The following is a 5,537-nucleotide window of genomic DNA, read 5'->3' as shown; positions in this document are numbered from 1 at the left end:
TAACCACACAGCGTTATCGCGAGATCGTCCACGCTGTGGCAGCGGTTTCTCCCGCGGGATCAGTAAGCGCTTGTGCTGACGCACACCTGTTAAAATTAAAAGTGCGGACGTATTTCTCATTTAATGGTTCTTTTTCCACCGTTAGCTTAATAACATAAGCCTATTGTAACACTGCAGTATTCTCAGTTATAAGTAACTACAAAAGCCTTACTGCCAAGTCTGTCTCAGTAAGTATAAACATTATACAGTTTTAAACGTAGCCCGTCGACTTGGACTTAATAACGTACCTGTTGTCCAATGATTTCATCTCCTAAGTTTAATAAATTCATTTTTATGACTGTTAAGTATTATAGTTGTAAAAAATATATAAACATGTAATATAATATATAGTAAGTTTACGATATATTGTGGATTAGTGTAAATTGTATGAGGTTGCTATTATTGCCGTGTGCATCTTGAGACACTAATTTAATACAGGCGTTCATTCAGTCTTTTTCTCATTTAACCTGTACATCTGCATTCCCTTTGATAATGTATGGTCGGTTTGTATGATGTCCGGCGAGAGCTGTTCATCAGTGCACTACTCATTTCCATGAAACTAGTCCTGTCTATCCAGTTCAGCATCGTACAAACCTGATTCTGACTCTGTGCATGAATAACAATGATGCATATGTGTCCAATTCCACTCTGTCTTCTCAAAGCAGCTGGACTGAGCACCTGCTGTATATGGAGCTGGACATACTTATTGATTAATGTGCGGGGGAGTGGCCCCAGACATCGTGGCTCCCTCATTGCATCCCCAAGCATAGAAAACAAGCAACACAGGAAAAGGTCATTTTAGATTATTGATACCATATATGACACCTGCAATAAAAGAAAACACAGTGGAGTATTATTATGTTTTTTCATCAGAAAGGCATGCTTTATAACAGACCTAAGACCCAGGCTTCAACCACTGATTTAATGGTTTGGTGTTTTTGTACTTGAGTCTTGTCTACATTAGTAAAACTGATTTCATGATCACAGGGTCGGTACTAATGGCACACCAATTTCACGTGGAATTCTTCTCATTTACACAAGCACTGCAGCCAAAACTAACATGTTGGTTATTGTTTGTTTCTGTGAATACAATGTTGCTGGGTAATTATGTTTATTATGCAGCCAACAGAACAAATTTTGTCTGGACTAATCTTTCTCTTTTGGCATTGACTGATTATGCCTGTAAACATTTTTTCTAAACACCAGTTTTTTGGCATTTGCACTGTGTGTAATTATTTGTTTCTAATGACTTTAATTTACTTTACTGGAGCTTTATGACTTCTGACATGACGGATGTATTTTCGAAGGTGATTTTGAATTTTTAAAAAGTTACTTTTTGATGGAGCCCATACCGCAGTGGTATGCTGACGGGCTTTACTGATGTTTCTCTTTCTTTTTGGCATGAAAGACATTGGGGACACCTATCACTCCAAACCTCTATCTCGTTAATAAGAACATTCAAAGTGCCTGTAGCTTTGTTGTTAAGAGGGCATTAACGGCGGTTCCGCAGTTGTGAAAAATATCGACTGAATTCCTCTGATTGCTTCCCTTGATAACGCGAGTAAATCAAATCTGAAACATCCAAAGTTGTCTGAGGCGCGGCACGTAATGAGAAACCTCTTTGTTCTGTAGAGCAGCGAGCCTTACATGTGTTTTAGAGCCCAATCAATATCCGAAATGAGAAGAGAAAAAGTGAAGGTCTTGAAACTTTAGACTTTGCAACTTTTCAAAGTGTAATTATAGTGTACAAATAGGATTTTACCCAAAGCAGTGTGCATGTTGTTTTTTCACGCCTTGAAGGACATTTCAAAGGTTTGGCCGAGTCTGAAACCACAGGGGGACAGCTGGTTAGCGTAGGAAAGTGTTAGTGAGGGGTTTATGTGTGCAGCTCGCCCTTACTGCTGTCAGCTATGCTATATGGGCGCTCTGTGAAGTAGACGATAAGCAATCTGCTCTAATAAGGGGAGTGAATAAAGTTAAAAGTGTTGTGTTGTGGTTATGTGCTGTAGAGAAATATTTGGACCATACCGTACTCACATGCTAGAAAAGGCAATGGGCCATGGTTATTTTAAGGTTTAAGTTTGTTTGACATTGGTAAGTTTAGCTACTCTTTTCTCTTCATTTAAAAGATCCAGATTGCGATGTGAGATTTTTTTGTGGCTGAAGTTTCACATAAATTACTTACATAGAAGGAGAGCAGTCTTTAATAAGTAATGTACGGATAACTTTTGTTGTGTAAAAGTGTAAAAATGGCTTTAAAACATACTGTAGACGGATGGTCTACAGTGCTTTTACTTACACTCAAAGAAAATCTGATAGTTCTCTCAAGCTAGTTGTTCTTGAACATCTTACAGGATCTGATACCAATCCAAACATCTTCACCTTTGACTTTGGCTTTCATTCAGTAGGGACGTTTACAACGCAAAGTCAAGACAGTGACAAATTTGTGAGCAACGTTGCCACCTTTGTCTCAATTGCTTCTAAGTGGTCTTAACCTCTGTTGCACATTTGTTTTAAACCAGCTCATTTGGTACATTTTTGTACAAGGCAGAGATAAGAACAAGGCCCAATCAGACAAACAAATGACTTCTCCATCTGCTTGAAATTTGACAAAATGACCCAAATAGTTTTAACTGATTTCCCAGAAGATATGTGGAATAGCAATTTAATATTTTCTTTTCTGTTTTATGACTTTGAATATATAACAACTAAATAAGTACATGACAACAGCGAGTTGAAAAGATTTTGATTGTGAAATGTAAATAATATGCAGTTACTGTTAAGTTACGGTGATATTATTCCCCAATCATTTTGCAAACACAACAGAAACTAGTAGAAAGTGCTTTCTTAAAAATTGTATTTCATTATGTTGTTAAACTATTTGTTCAGCTGCAATTTATGCGTATGTTGTTTTAAGTATTAAAATAACTCATCGTGGCACTGTTCTCCTCCTCAGCGACACACGAGCAGACTTTGCTTCAACATACATTGTCAAATGTGTGCTGCAGAAAACAGCAAACTGCATAAGAAATGATTTTAAGCTTGGAGTACCAGGAGTAAAAGTAAGCAGTAGATGCGTAAAAAGTAATGCTGATACAGACGCTGCTTCTTTTCAATAACTCCACATTTAGAGCAACATATATGGTTTTATCTTCTCCAGGCATCTCGTTCTTTTATCTGTGCTCCGTATAAAACATGAGTGTACTTGCTTTAGTTAAAAAAATACAATCCTACTGAACCAAGAGCCAGTGTTAGCACTGGGAAAACACATTTCAGCCTCTATGCCTGTCAATGGGACTTTTAACACTGTAGAAGAGTAGATTTACATTTTTTAATGTTAGAGGTCTTATTAAAAGTCCAAATAATTGTATATATAAATTATAAGGTGGACTATAATGAATGAAAATCATTTAGTGTAGGAGTAGTATTGACATGTTTAACCTCCTAGAACCTGGCGTCCACATATGTGGACATCACATTTTGGGCTGTCTAGACCACAATTCTAAATTTTGCTCTACAAGGGCCTGATATCCACTTACGAGGATGTTATGCTGCCACTGTTCTATCGAAATTTAAAATGAATGCCCTCATATGTGGATCAAATTTTTCTCAGAAACAAAAATCAGGTAAAACAACAACAACAACAACAAAAAAAACAGGTAATTGTTTGTTTTTACATTTATCAGGTCCCAATCAGCCCAAATAGCAAAGAGAAACTGAAAATGCATGCCATGAAAGAGTTCGGGTCTTAGGAGGTTAATCATTAATTAAACACAGTGCCTGTTGTTGCAACTGTTTAAATGCAGGAATGACTCAGGAACCCACTTAGCTGGAAATATTTTAAGCACAAAGTTTCTATACTGAAGTGCATTAATATAATCAGAAAGTTGCTCCCATCCTCACTAGCCTTTATTAGATTATTTTTAAGGATTTTTATTCTTTTGCTGTTGTTGTTGCACAGCAAGTGATGAAACTCTGGCTGACAGGGTGATTTAAACTCTCAGATTCCTGTGGCATGTAATACAAAACAAGGTACACGAGTTACCACTACAGTCCTGAAATGTCATTTTTATTTGCCTCTGCCCATTGTGTTTGTTTTATTTCCAGACACTGCTGAAATAATTGTTAGCATAAAGCAGGAATTTTACAAGAATGTTTCTATAGTCTAGTGATATTTTTTGAGCAGAAATGGCTTTGATCTTGGTCTTAAACAATCCTCTGTTTGATATGGCTTTCAAATGAACTGTGGTATGAACCTCACGTTCCGCCTCCCAAAATGGCATCGGGTAGTGATGAGCCTTCTCGTAGCTCTTTCATGGCTACACTGTAAACACGCAACGCTGTTTTTATTCCTTAAGAAAATCACAGACGCAGAATCAAACTGTCTTCAGTCAACATTTAGATTCCTAATATGCTGTGCGAAATGGAGCCGCGGAGGAGGAGACTTCTTTCATTAGACACTTCACTGAGGCTCTGAAGTTCACTCCTTCCATCTGAGATGACTTTAAAAGAGAAACAATGCATCTGCCTATTGGGGTCTTTGGAGATTTTCTCTCTCATCACATATTAATGAAAGAGGTGCATGTATGGAGTTGGAAAGCTTAAGAAGGAAAACCTGGTTTTGAGCATACCAAAGAGAGTCGACAGATATATAGATATATATATTTAATGGAGTCATATATAGTGTGTAAATGCAACTCGGTATACTGTATGTTGTTTCTCAGGTGAGCTTGCAGTGAAATACTTTGCAAAATCTGCACATTTTCTTCAGTCTAGTTCTGCAGATGCTATACAAGGATGTAAAATGTGTAACAGTTGCCTGTAGAGGGTGCACTTCACTTGGGATGTGTCAGGGCTGTACTCCTCTCACTTGCTTTCTAAGCAGACACAGATACATACACAAACAATTCACTCAAGTGTAATGATCTTATATGAGGCACACAGACAGCATGAATCAGAGGTGAGTTCATGCCAGTTATTCTGCTGAATGCACCGTACATCAGTTTCTCACATTGGCCTCCATTTCTCCTTTAATGAGACAGGCCCATCAAGACGGAGCGGGAGCTTTTTGATATCCTCAGAGGGGCATGGTGAGCAGACACATTAATGCTCATAATTCATAGCAAATCAAGGAAGATTTTGTTGGAACAGAGGATCACACCAATTACCAGTTGTTTATTGTTTGCTATTGTTGTGTTTACTGCAGTCTAATCATATTTGGAGGTCGGCCACAGCACTACATCAGCTCCAAGTGGAAAAGCTCTTTTGAAGCCTTTCATTTCGTTGTGCCATATTAGCTGCACTGAGCAGCCCTAGACAACATGCTGCCTTTGCTTTCAAGATAAAAAGAAGCAAGCATTACATCACTTTCTAAATAACTTCACAAATTAAGAAAATTGCAAGTAAATTGGTCACCTAGAAAAAACAAAAAAAAATAAAACACCAGCCCATTAAGAAAAATGTGTTTCATCTATTAATTTGCTTCGAGATAATAATCG

At 37.6% G+C, this 5,537-nt stretch overlaps 1 long non-coding RNA gene across 1 annotated transcript in view; it reads left to right on the top strand.

Annotated features, from left to right (window-relative positions):
• The first annotated feature begins 102 nt into the window (after window positions 1–102).
• The window catches only part of LOC112844112 (uncharacterized), a 53,657-nt gene continuing 48,222 nt past the window's right edge, over window positions 103–5,537 (top strand). The window contains exons 1-2 of the long non-coding RNA XR_003216710.1: window positions 103–227; window positions 702–831. This is a non-coding gene — a long non-coding RNA (uncharacterized LOC112844112). The remainder of the gene's footprint in view (window positions 228–701; window positions 832–5,537) is intronic.

The sequence above is a fragment of the Oreochromis niloticus genome, linkage group LG16 (assembly GCF_001858045.2).
Source record: "Oreochromis niloticus isolate F11D_XX linkage group LG16, O_niloticus_UMD_NMBU, whole genome shotgun sequence".
Classification (NCBI taxonomy): domain Eukaryota; kingdom Metazoa; phylum Chordata; class Actinopteri; order Cichliformes; family Cichlidae; genus Oreochromis; species Oreochromis niloticus.
Note: the sequence above shows the minus strand (reverse complement) of the source record. Positions and strands in the feature narration are given on the sequence as shown.